The sequence below is a fragment of the Anser cygnoides genome, chromosome 2 (genome assembly GCF_040182565.1).
Source record: "Anser cygnoides isolate HZ-2024a breed goose chromosome 2, Taihu_goose_T2T_genome, whole genome shotgun sequence".
NCBI classification, from domain to species: domain Eukaryota; kingdom Metazoa; phylum Chordata; class Aves; order Anseriformes; family Anatidae; genus Anser; species Anser cygnoides.
The window spans coordinates 37,166,127-37,179,722 of record NC_089874.1 but is presented as its reverse complement, the minus strand read 5'-3'; the positions used below and the strand labels follow the sequence as shown (position 1 = coordinate 37,179,722).

At 36.3% G+C, this 13,596-nt stretch overlaps 1 protein-coding gene across 2 annotated transcripts in view; it reads right to left on the bottom strand.

The window, feature by feature from the left end:
- CHN2 (chimerin 2) overlaps window positions 1–13,596 on the bottom strand; it is a 165,644-nt gene that overhangs the window by 99,422 nt on the left and 52,626 nt on the right. The gene's annotated exons all lie outside the window — the stretch shown is intronic.

Sequence of the window (13,596 nt, the reverse complement as noted above, 5' to 3'; positions counted from 1 at the left end):
TGAAATAGAAGTAAAAAGGGAGAAAGACATCAGTCAATTGGCCACTGGTTCAACCTGTCAGCATGCATTTTTCCGTTGAGAGTCCTCAGCTTGTCAGCAAAATTCACATTTCTTTCCCAAGAGAGATACTAGCTCATTTACAGTACAGTTTTCTATGTGAGAGAAGAATATAAATTTCAGCCACTTGTAGATCCAATGTGTTCTTTCCAAATCATTCAAATACATCAGGAATTAATTTCTTACCAATTTGCATAGTTTCCTGACTCACCAGTATTCTATAATAATTAACTAGACTGGTAACTACATTCTTTATTTACTTTATTTGGCATGATAAAGAGACAAATCACTACTGGTTTTCAATCAGGTTTCTAACCCCACTATTAAGAATTTAGAATAAGTATCAGTGACTAATATAGGCCTTAGCTAAAAAGATGCACAGCTCAGATTGGACTCCAATGCACTGGTCTGACAGTTCCAACAATGAGATTCAATTACACTTCTTGAACTGTCTATAATATGTAATTTGCATATTTTTCAGAAACTGCATCAGCAAAAATAATAATAAAAAAGTTAGAAAGAGACTGCAAAAACTGCAAACAGATGGCTACTGCCCTTATCAATCGACAGGGCATAAAAAGAGTTGATATCTTCTCTCAGTGGAAGAGTTATACAACAATACTAGGTAAATGTTTGGCAGAGGGAACAGAGGTTCTGTCTAAAAGTGTAAGCTTGTAGAGCCTGAGCTAAAATAAAACCATGTTGAAAGCTCAGGGTGCAGAAGGCTCTCTAGGCTGGAAAGGAGACTGGCACCACTTGAGGGCCATGCTGAGTACATGAGCCCACAAACCTCACTCCACAGGTAGCTTTCCAGCTCTTGGTAAAAAAGGCTGTTGTTACACACCCACAAATCCCAGCAGAGGCCAAGCTTGAAGTGCAGGAGTTAACTAAGCTGCCATACATCAACCACAAAGGGTTGGGGTACCAAGAACTAGTTTGGCTCTGAACTGCCATGTTGCCAAACACTTTGAAGAGGCATTTATAGGGGGTATATCATTAATCTCCTAATACTGTGCAAGTTAATTAAGGTGTTTGGTATTTACCAAACTTCTACTTAAGTTATGCTAATGCAATTCAATTATAGTTGCATGGCTCACGCTCTCTGTCTATTTATATACACACAACCACTTTAAATATATCCATGCAAAAGTTTGTTTACTAGGAATGTTAATCATTAAACTACCATCTGCCACTTTTAACTCCATTGTTTTTAAAAAAGGATAAAACCTAGCAATTATCACAGTTACTGCCTGGAATAATATGCTGCAACAATTTGCGGATATATTGATTGGGAAACCCATTCAATTTCGGTTTCAGCTGGATCCACTTCATAACTTTGGCAAAATTTAAAACGCTTCCAGACTGACAGAGTCATACAGTACTGTGGCAATCCAAGAGTAATTAGCTTGCAAGTTCATTATACAGAAGGATTATTTTAAATTATATGAAGCTATTCATGAGACCAGTGAAATTTATTCATGCAAAAGCAGGCTAATTTTTTCTCCTCTCACACTATAATGGTAATATATTACTCATTTTTTTTTTCTATGCATCTGTTGCTCTCTATATAGTTTACCATAAAACCATAATATTGTGTATTATATTCCTCTGCCATACTTCTGTACTACTGCAACGGGATTTCTGAATTTGCTTGTTAACTTAATAGCTTTCTTCCAATAGGAGAAACATTGAAATAATGCAAATGTTAGATTATCTGTACTTGTGACTTCAGAAAAGGAAATAACTGTCGGAAAAACAATGAAAAAACAAGTTTCAGTTGTTGTTATAATCTTCCAAATTAATTAGAAAGAGCACAGTAAATTGAACAAGGAAAGCTGATCTACAAGTGGCCATAAAGTGCTTCATTAGCTTTAGACAGACCGATGGTGCGGAAATACCGTAGTCTAGGTGGAGAACAATCATCTTGGAGATACTCATAAAACAAAACTCTTGATAATTATGTTATATTAGTCACGGCTATGAATCTGTTGGCCCAGGAAAGAGCGGACAGAACCATTCCTCAATAGCTAAAATAATTCTTAAGAGCAGCACTCTCAGGAAAAACACAGGTCACCGACTCCATGTTCTCCTTTACCTACCACAGCATCCTCTGTGATGCCAACAGCTGATAACATCTTCTTAAAGTGTAGAGAACAAAACACTATACATGTGGTATTATTATCACTGTTTATTGTCAGGCTATTGTGCCTGACATTTGATGGCATCCATTTGCAGGGAAATAAAGAACAATTACCTTAAATACAACCTGGAAAGAGAGGTTGTGTCTAAGGATCAGAGAAATGTTTAATGGAGCCCAGTTATCAATGTCTTGCTCCCTCTATGGATAGAGGCCATTGGGCCCCTCTGCAAGCATGGGCCATGTTTTTTGTTTGTTGGTTTTTTTTTTTTTTTTAATATATATTATTCCTCTTTTATTCTAAGGTAGCTCTACTAATTCAACTGTACTTCACTCTCTATCATTAGGCTTAATACAGCATGTTCACTGAAGTTGCCATTAATAGTTTGTTTGGGTGGTTGACTCCATTAGTATATGACACTTCAGCTCCCATAGCTTTTGTCTTCAGTTCTGCACAGGGTAACAATCTCTGCAAGGACCACAGACCTCAGTTTTGATCTTCTTGGCCAAGATCAGTCAATAAATGTATCTCACTCAGCACAAATGACAAGTGCTCCAAGTTGATATCTATCTCGTTAAATTATATTCCTAATGTGAACTTTGATCATAGTGCTTAACATAACTGTGATAGGCAGAGTGTGAAAAAGGGCTTCACTGACATATTCTTAGGTGATAAGACAGGATCTCTCCTACTGCTGTTTTCTTGAGGGTTTCAAGCTTTCAACAGTGACAGGTCTAAATTCAGAAAGTAAGATAGCTAAAAGCAAAGTTGAAAGCAGTCACGACAGGAGAAACCAAAAGCACAAAATGAGTATTAGTTCTGAAAAAAATCAAGTAAATGTCACAGGGTCAGCTATTATACGCCTGACTTTAGAGAGACTTTCATAGAATCATAGACAGCTTGGGTTGAAAGGGACCTTAAAGATTATCTAGTTCCAACCCCACTGCCACAGTCAGGGACACCACCCACTAGATCAGGTTGGCCAGGGCCCCATCCAACCTGGTCTTGAACACCTCCAGGGGTGGGGCATCCAAAATTTCTCTGGGCAACTTGTTCCAGTGCCTCACTAAAACTACACAATACCCAAAACTTTATGTTATTTTTGTTATTTCAAGTCTTAATATCATTACCGTAACAGAAATGAAAAAAAAAATTTAAAAAAATAGAAAACCAAGGTGTCCTCACACCTCTCCTAAACTGGAAAAACTCAAACAGGCAAAAAAGGCATGAAAGACTTACATGAAGTCTTACAGGTAATACCATTAGCTAAACACTTTGAAACATAACAGTCAAGAAGGTTATTAGGACTAAAAAAATAACTAATAGTTGGTTAATTTGTAAACAGAAAGGCAAAAGGAATGGTGAAAGCTGACACTTGTGGAATATGACAGCTACCAAAATGTTTCTCACTGCACGCTAATACAGTTATATTGGACAGGAGAAGATACTACAGAAAAGTGTCAAACCAAAAATAACACTGTGGAATTGGAAAGTAGGAATAAGGAAAGGCAAATCAATTCTTCACTTAGTTTGCTTTACTCTTCCCATTGTAAAAAGAAAATGGAAAGGCTTTTAGGAATAAATTTTATTTCATAAATCTGATGGAGCACCGTAGAGCTGAGTAAGTGTGGAGAGAGTACAGTAAAGTTAGTACTGAAACGTTGGCAAAGTTTAAGCAGTCAAATAAAAGGTAAAACTACACAAGACTTTTTTTTTTTTTTTTAAGAAACATGACAGTAGAGGACTATTTCTGTAAAAGATGCATGATAAATGGTTAATACTTTACTTAGAGCTGTTCTTAAGCAATTTCTGAGAAATGAGGCTTACAGTAATTACATAGTAAGTAAAGTTATCCATGTACTTCAAGCCTTGTTATTCTCCATGCCTGGCTCTGTACCAAAGGTGCCACCTTTCTGGAAGTAGCTGTGAAGATACTGGAATGTCTGAATTGCTTTTTACTACTTCCTTGTACTTTGTGAGGATGACAATGTAATGCCAGTAATGCCAACAGTTGTGTTTTTATACTACGAACACTGGGACTGACCTAGAAAAAGTAGCTTTACTAAGACACTAATTAAGCAAAAACTCCAATTCTTTTGATTACTAAGACGGATAATACACTGGAAAGAGGAAACTGTTTTACAGGAAAGATCAGAAATTACATCACACAATTCAAACATTTCTGACTTATAAGTGGAATTTCTAATTATAAGGGGAACAGTAACAAACCTCCAAACTGTAGCTATGTGCCATGCCCAGTTTAGGAATCAGTACTTTTTGGAACCTCTATAGTGCTAAAGAGTTACAAAGACTAGTAGCAAAAGACAACTATCAAAGGGTCACCATTACTATGCTAGTGTCTTCGTAGCCAGTACAAAAGAGGAGTAAAACTATTTATTTATTTATTTATTTATTGCCTTTGTCCTTACTATAATATTACCAAAAAAAAATCAAAAAAAAAAAAAAAATCTGTACCTCACTTTGGAAGCACTGCCTAAGCTTGGATTTTCTGCTATTATTGTCTGAATTTCAGACTTCCTTTCCAGTAACAACTAATTTTAAAACTATGACTTGTGTGTGCAAGAAAATACCCTTATGCATGAGGAAGAGCCAGTTTGGAAGGGACTGGCTTATTGACAGTGTACAGGTAAATGATTCACTGGACTACAAGTCTATTTGCTAATTTTTTCATCTTCTATTTTTATTTTCAGGACCAAAACTAAAAACTACTAGTATTTTAATGGCTTTTGTATATTTCCCTTTAAAAGATTTTGCACATTTTTACCATATACCACATTTCCATTTTGATAGCTTTGTTTCCAATACATTGTTAGCATGTTATTAAATGTTTTTCTTATTTATATATATATGTAATTTTATAACAATAACATGTAATTGTTGAGTAAAATGCCATGTGAAAGATTAACAGTATTTATATTCTTAAAGGCACGTGTATGTTTCTTATATTTTTCTTCATACAGTTAAGATTGTATTATACAATTGACTAGAATGGCTGAGGTTGGAAGAGACCTCTGCAAGTCACCTTGTCCAAGCCCCCTGATCAAACAGGGGGCTTAGAACTGCTTGTCTAGGACCAGATCCAGATGGCTTTTGGCTGTCTTCAAGGAAGGCTCATGTTCAACTTGGTGTCCATCAGGACTCCCAGCTCCTTTTCTTTAGAGCTGCTTTCAGCTGGCTGGTGCCCAGCATCTATGGCTGGATGGAGATTAAAGTGAAAAGCGTAGTAAGGGAGCTTCTTTGCTAAGGCCAGTTCTTCAACATGTAAAACATCACTGCATTATTTAATTTCCACTATGTGCTTAAAACTTAACAATTATAGAGGCTCATTTTCATCTTATCTGGTCCCCTAATGACCAATATACTAGATGGTGAATAGCTATTTTCATTTGTTTTACCCTCTTGTAAATTAATATATATGCATACACAACTATCTCACATTGCAGCAATTTTGGCTATTTTGAATAGACACTTTTATGTTTGACTGTCATTTAGCAAATACATTTGGGTGTTATGGTTACTTCTATTCCATACAGGAACTGCCTTTACAAGCATGCCTGACTGCACTTTGAGAAAGAATATTCTTATTTTCTAAGTTGCAAATAATCATACTGTCAAACGAGCACCTCTTTGACTCCTAAAAAGTCAATGTTCCTTTGAAGAGCAAAATTAATTCTCCTGCAGTTAATAATTAGTGATGTAGCTCCTGAAACACTTCAGTGTGTCAAAAGCTTTGTTTAATGTTTCATTCAGAACACACATTTGCCTGCAGAAGCAGCCAGTAGTTGCCAGCTTTATTGCTGAACTTTCTCTTTGCCAGCACATGGACAACTAGAATATGGAAACATACTTCAACTTTTGCCTTAATGAGACACTTCAACTTCCAGTGTAAGGCACAGCAACAGAAATGATCAAATTGTTTATTTGCAACATACTTTATAATTGGTATATTCATCCAGATTGTGGGTGCTTCCTGCTGTGCTATTCTCTTTTTAAAAAAATCAGTGATAGTGTGTAATTTAAAATGTCAAAAAATGCTCACAAAAGGGGTGGAGTTCTATCCTGCACAGCAATTAGGCTGAAACAGTAAGCTTTTAATTAGCACAATATAAATTGACAGCTATTTTGTATCTTCTTCTTTTGCCTATCATAAACTTATTATCAGAAACCACTGCTATAAATGTAGCTCATTTAGTCCATTCTACAAATCAGAGTCTTCCTAAACTGTGCTCTCTCTTGCTTTTGCATCAGACTTCAAAACAGTATCTTTTCACTGGTAGGCAGGTGGTCAGTCCATGGAAAAAATTGTTTCATGCACCTATCTGCCTTCCTAAAATGCAGGTAAAAGATCCCCCAAATAGGCAAATGTAATAATTTAGAAGAGTTATCAAGTATCAAAGGAAATACTATGGTGACATAAGAGCATTGTGAGGGACCTGCTCCAACAAATCACAAGGGATATGAATTATTTGAACCCACAGCTAAACATGAAGAAATAAAAGCTTGAAGAGACATCTTCTTCAATTGGTCAATAGTATTCAGACAGCTATGACCATCCAACTGTAGCAATATTTTGTTCAATTAAAACATCTGCCTTTCTGTTCTGCATGTTTTAAAGAAAATTATAACTGAACGTGCCAGAACAAGTCAGAAAGTTAGAATTCTATCTTTCAAAATTTCAAAATAGACAGAAGGAATATATACAGTTCCCAACAGCAATAGGAAAACTGTAAGAGGAAGGAGTATTTGTACAACTCCACTTTTAGAAGTCCCTCGAGGAGACCAGTCTTTCAGGGATACTGTGTGAGGCCCAAGAAATACAATTAAAGACATTCCTCCAGATGGCAAATCAAAGAACCTAGAGGGGTCTAAATTAGCTGATGTGAATATTCTGAATGATTTAAATATTTTCTGGGAAATCTATATGACTTAATTGTGTAGCACAGTATCCAGACTAGCTAATCTTAGGCAGGTAGGTCTGTTTTCATGCTGAATCACATTTAAACTATTTGACTTCAGATGCCAGTTAAAAGCCTCCACGACTGAGGTGCTTTGAAGCACTTTGTTCACAGAGCAACAATTAAGAATTTCCTCATTCAAGTCATCACAGCATTGTGTCTAAAAACTAAGAAGGAAGATGCTGAGAAAAAAAGAAAAAGTCACAAAATATCTCCTTCATGCTTGACTGCCAAAAATCTGTTTTAGTTAATGGCTGCCATTAAATTTAATCTGGTCACTAAAAATTAAGCTCCAGTGCTTGTTACCATTATTCAATTTAAAGCCAATGTAATTAACATATAATAGTTATTTTCACATTTTCATGTGTTTAATCAAGAAACCAGAGGTATCCACAAATGAAAATGGCACAACTGGGGCTGTGCCTGACTGAGAGACTGGCATCTCTTTGGTAGGAATAAACACATGACATAAGTTAAATCACATCACATTAGCAGAACTCGTATCTTACTCAGATATATTTTAGTGTCTAAATAATGACCAGTTAGTTCCTGGCTAAAAATCAAGACCAGATCATCAGTTGGCATATATAAGAATAGCTCCACTGAAGTAGTTTTATCACTGTGCAGAATGTGCCAGTGTATTTCCTGTCATTTACTTATTGCAATCTAAAAAAAACACAACAAATACAACAGAACCAACAACCCTCTCCCCAGCTCTCAGTCAATGATCCCTGGATTCAGCAAAGCAATCCATGCATTATATGAAAAAGCATGTGACTGAAATAACCACAATAATGCCAAAAAATGGCATTAAAAGGGTCACTGTAATCACGGCGAGGTATTTCAATTAGAACATTTATGTTGAAATAGTGTCAGCACATTCCCTGTTCCAGAAATGCACTCATAAATTGACACGATGCCCATTTATCTGGCTTGTCAAAGGAGCCAATACATTCCCTGAAAAGTTATTAACCTTTAGCAAAATCCAAATCATTGCTTTTGGTAACTCTGTTATTTTTGACATGTGTCTTTTTATCATCTCTCTGACCAAGGGCACAAATGTTTGCTTTTGACTATTCAAGGGCACCAGTGGTTCTAGCCCTGCAGTTGACTGTGGATGCTATTCAACAGCTTCCCAGCACTCATCTGTCTTTCCCACCTGCATTCACACCTCTCTGGATGTAGAAATACAAGTATGTTTAAAGACAAACACTGCAGATTCAGAAACAAGTGGAAACCTAGTAATTCATATCGCTCAGGAAAGCCGTGTGATTTAGAGAATTTAAGTTGGTAACGTACAAAAATCTCAAAATACATTGTACTCAGCACAAGGTTTACTCAGATACCGGGGACCTTGCTGAACTCTGGTCTCTACATGCAATTTCAGGCCTTGAACGTCAGAGATGGGAACAACCCTGCGCACGTAAGGACCTGCAGAAGAATAACAGGTTAGCAAATAGACCTTTCTTTGGCTTCCTTTATAGTTCCTGCAGCATTTGCTGCAATATTTGCTTCTATACTATATTAGAGCATGAAAAACAGGAAAAACACCACCCACCTGCAAAGCATATTAATCATTCCCACAGCTTTCTGATAAAACTCTGAACAATCACCACTCCTAGGATAAGAAGCAATGCTATAGCTGTGTACTTTGTTACAAAAAAAAAAAACAAAAAACATTTTCCTTTTAATCGCATTCCTTGGTGGGTAGTTTTGTTCAAGTTTGTCAGTTACATTCAAGACCAATAGAATTATTCTATGTGAAATATGTGAAATTACTTTCCGGATGTTCAACTTTTTTTTTAAAAATAGCTTTGATTAATCGATGTCAGATATTCCTGCAGTACCCACCTCCTTTTCAAATATGTACAAACAGGCAAATACTTCACAAGACTTTATGTAATACCGCCACCCACAATTTAACTAAAACCCCAGTACTGCTGTTCTCACAGTTATTAATTTTGATCTGATTAATAGTGAAAGGTTTATCTTCTTTAAATTAAGTTCCATAATAATACGCTTATGTTGACAAGGTTCTTATGTCATAAAAGCTCCACTTTTCTCCTGCAATCTTAGCAATAAAACAGTTAGTACCAATATTTAAAATTGCCAGAAAACTATTACAGACCTTTTTTTCCCCCTCAGATGAATACGATTTATGTATTGTTTCCTAACTCAGGAGGAATTTTAATTGCTTTGTGGAAGTCTGTAATTCTTCCAGGAGCTTTTTACTACTGCCTGGCACTTTCACAATTGATAATGAGTTCTTACAGTATCATGTGGTTCCAAATACATTATATGAAACGCTATAAAATTTAAAATATGCTTAGGTCTTCCATAAGTTTGATCAAACCAACCACCAGGGCACTACAAAACACCCTGGGCATAGAGGAGTTTTGCTTTGCAACTGGCAACTTTGGCTGCACTTTCTCTATAGAAGCACTGTGGTTAATGGTGTGTTGTATGAGGCAAACCCCCAGTTTCTATAATGTTTCAATCATCAAACCAGAACATATCCACATCAGTGCTCAGAGGGCAGATGGGGGCCTTGGTTTTACCAGTGCCTGCAGCAGCATTGAGTGGGAGGACAGAATTCAGCCACATGTGATGTACAAAGGAAAATGCAACTGTAGTCTGATTAACATCCAGATCTCCTATTCTGCAAATTTGGAAGATGCATAAAACAAAAAAATACTTCATTTAAGTATCTTAGAACACATGAAGCTTCTTTGTGTGTGATAAGTAAATTATATACTTTGAAAGAAAGAATTCCCAGTATAAAAATGGATTTTATTTCTGTATCATCTGAGATAGGCTGGTTATCTTTGCAAAGGAAGTAGAATCCACAATTTTTCTCAATAACTTCTTTGGAATTGTTTTTCGCCCTTCTAGAAATCAAAAAGAAAATTTGTTTCTCACTCCTGTATACCCCACTTATCTTACAGATACACTCAGAGGACAGTCAAGCCAGTACTTGAAAGCTCATCCATTAGATCCATGATCCTAAAATCAGGACAGTAAGTAAAAAAATCCTCTTCCTCTAAGCTATTTTTAAAGATATGCACAGGTACCACAAACAAATCCTCTAGCTTGTCCCACTAAAACAGTTTGTGTAATGTCAATTAATTATAAATAAGGTTATAGTTTTGGCACAAAAATGCATAATATTTTACAGCAGAGGGAAAAGAAGCAATATTAATCAAAGGTTTAGAACATATATTTGCCATAATCTTACAGCAGTTAAGCAATAAACAATATTCAATCCAGTATCAGTAATCAAGAATACTTCATACTGTGATTTATACCCCCCAGATGATGAAGTTCAGAAGTCACATATCCTCATATCCTTTTTTTTTTCTTTTATTTTTTTTTCCCATGGACCAAAATTGGTAGAGGATCTTTCTGAACCAGCATGGCCTTTCCTTTGAACAGCAAATGAGTCAGAATTCCTTTAAATGCTCTGCTATAATCACAGCCTTTTAACTCTGAAACCCAGCGAAATGTACTGCAGAATTACTGGAGATGCCATGTCTCTGTGCCCCAACTCCCAGAGCACGTACAGAGGTATCAGTAGGCCACCAGATCAATAGCTATGAACACACAAAAGATGCTTTATATCAATTGCTTCCTAACCATGTAACTAAAGAGAGGTTTGTTCCTCTTATAACATATTGGTCTTCATCTAGCAGAACAAGATTCAATTATTAATACTTTTATTCACATAAAACAAACGTGTGTATACATGCTCAAAGACTCAAAACTGTCAGCTTAGTTAGACCAGTAGTACTCAGGAGCTCAGAGAAGGAATAACAAAACAAATTCCAGTCAGTCCTTTGAAAATCTGGTAAATCTCCAAAGTGATATTATGCATTTTTTATTATTTTTTGAAGTGAATGGTTTGTGCTGAGCAGGAGCTCCAAGTCTTACTAGTGCCTGCTGTCCTGCAGACCTGCTCCCATTTAGGAGACAGGAAATCTGGGTGAAGGATGAGCAAGTGCTCTCATCTCTGACACCCCTACAGCTACTGTGGATATGTAATCTTGTAAAGACACCAATGAATGAGAAAGATCATTTTTAAAGATTTTCTTGGTTTTCCTCTGTGTTTGCTATATCATACAGGAAAGCCTGTCAGAGCTTGTCAGATCATCCTAGCAACTAAACCTCCCCAAATGCAGACCTTCTTGAGAATCCAGTGGCTGAGGCTGCTGGTCGTCTGCAGGTTTATTTGGCGACACCAGAGGTTTGTAACTAATGACTGACAGTGTGCTGCCCTACAAGCTACCCCAACGAAGCTAAGATTTTTGCTTCCTTTCATCAACATTATTTGATGCTTAGAGAGAGATATTGAGAAACCGTGTCAGCTTTGTGCACCAGGCACCATAAAAATATTCTACAATTATAGAATATACATTTATTTTAAACTTTTACTTCTTTGTTTTTTATTTTAAAGGATAGTTAAAAATAAACCATCCTGAGAGTAGATGACGGCAGAAAATAGACCTGAATATTAAAAAGAAACACCTCTCAAAAGGCAAGTACAGTGAGACTTAAAACCAATTTGTAAGATAAAGGCTAAACAGACCACTTACTATTGCCATCTGATAGCATCATTCAATATTGCTTGAAATTCATTAATATGCTAGGTAATGTAAGTATAGTGCATGTATACAGAATTAATTCTATTAATTTCTACATTAGAAAAATCTACTGAAAGAGGAGGAGAATAATTATACGGCAATCTTACCCATCTGTGGAAAAGGCATAGCAAAACCCATCTAAACCTCAGAAGAATAATTATCCCATGAGACTCACACCTCCTGGGAGTGCCCATTATTGTGTTAGGAGAACATAAAACTGACAGCTATTCAGAAAGACCTCTACAGTAATTTCGGCTTAGCTTTACTGCTTATCTGCTTTGTCATCTTTTTAGAATATCTACAAGCTTCCAGCTGACTTACCAATATTATATTTTATTTTTACAAGTAAGCAGTAAATGCTTCTTTTACAGCATATAATTTGTGTAACAGATGGAATATTTGAGAAATGTTTATGCATCTTAAATAAAAGGCTGTTCAAATTTAAATGGTTTTATAGAGTAATAATATTTAATTTAGATCTGCCTAGAAACTGCTGACTGCTTAGTCAGATTAAGTGGAACTCCATATGAGACAAAAAGAAAAGCATTTTATTATCATTAAATATTCCCATTATGGTAGCATTTGGAGCCCCAAATCAGGTTTGGTGTTATGTCCAACTGCTAACAAGTGCAGTCTGAAAACAAAACACAGCAGCTGATGACCTAAAAGTGCTTGTGATTATAGTGTGCAGCAAGCATCCAACAGATAAAAGGAAAAGGGATGGAAAAGCAAAAGGGTAACAGGAGGGTTACCCATGTCAAAGCAGTGCATCCTCCCCTAACTATTAAGAAAAGAGTTTAATCTGACTACAACACTGAGATAGCCAGAAAACAGAAGAAGATGGTGTTAAAACCAAAAATAAAAAATTAAGAACCATGGAGCATCAAACAAACACACTAGGGATAACTTCAGTTGATTTATTATTACAGTAGGAAGCTTTGCGTATAAACATTAAGAAAAATGGTGGAGATTTAGTTCCTTCTGAGAGCCTGAGAAAAAACAACCTCAATGCATTCATGATACATTTTTATTGAAGTGACGCATCACATAAATAATACAATTATTCTGGATCAAAGTTCTGTAATAACTTATTTCTCCTGAAGAGTGAATTATTCAAAAGCAAACTGCATCTCACTGTGAGCATATCCTTCCCTGTTTAAGGTGCACCAGAGAATAGCACCTGACTTTACCATACTTTAAAAGACATGCCTGTACCCTCCCTATTACTTGGCAGTTGGATTTCAGTGCATCATTTTATCTGATGCCAGTCAATTTACTCAAGCTGCTGCTGTGCAAAGTCTAGTTCAGAGTCCCCAAACAGTAAACATTTTCAACTGAGAAATGCTTCTTTCCTTTATGTATTCTGAAAACTAATTTATTGTCTAGAAGAACTACATTTCTTCCCAGCTTCTCACTCATTAGGTCCAAAAATCAGTCCCCACTGGAATGATCAGGCCAGATTTGAAAGCAGTCATGTATATCTGATGAGGTAGACAAGGCACACTGTTGGTGCCATTAGACTGTGAGATTCAGGAGAACGCCAAGTCCTGCCACAGACAATTTATGATGACCTAACAGTTTGCTAAAAAGAGATGTAAAATGTGGGCTTCCAGCTACAAGACCTACTGGTCTTGCGAAAAAGCACTAAGGAAAAAATCAAGGTGAGGTTGTGCTTCATGATCATTAGCTGCAAAGCACACCTCCTCAAGAAATGTATTACAGGCATCTTTAATATAGCAGGAGATGCCAATGATAATCTCAAAAGACTCACTTGAAAATGCTCCAATG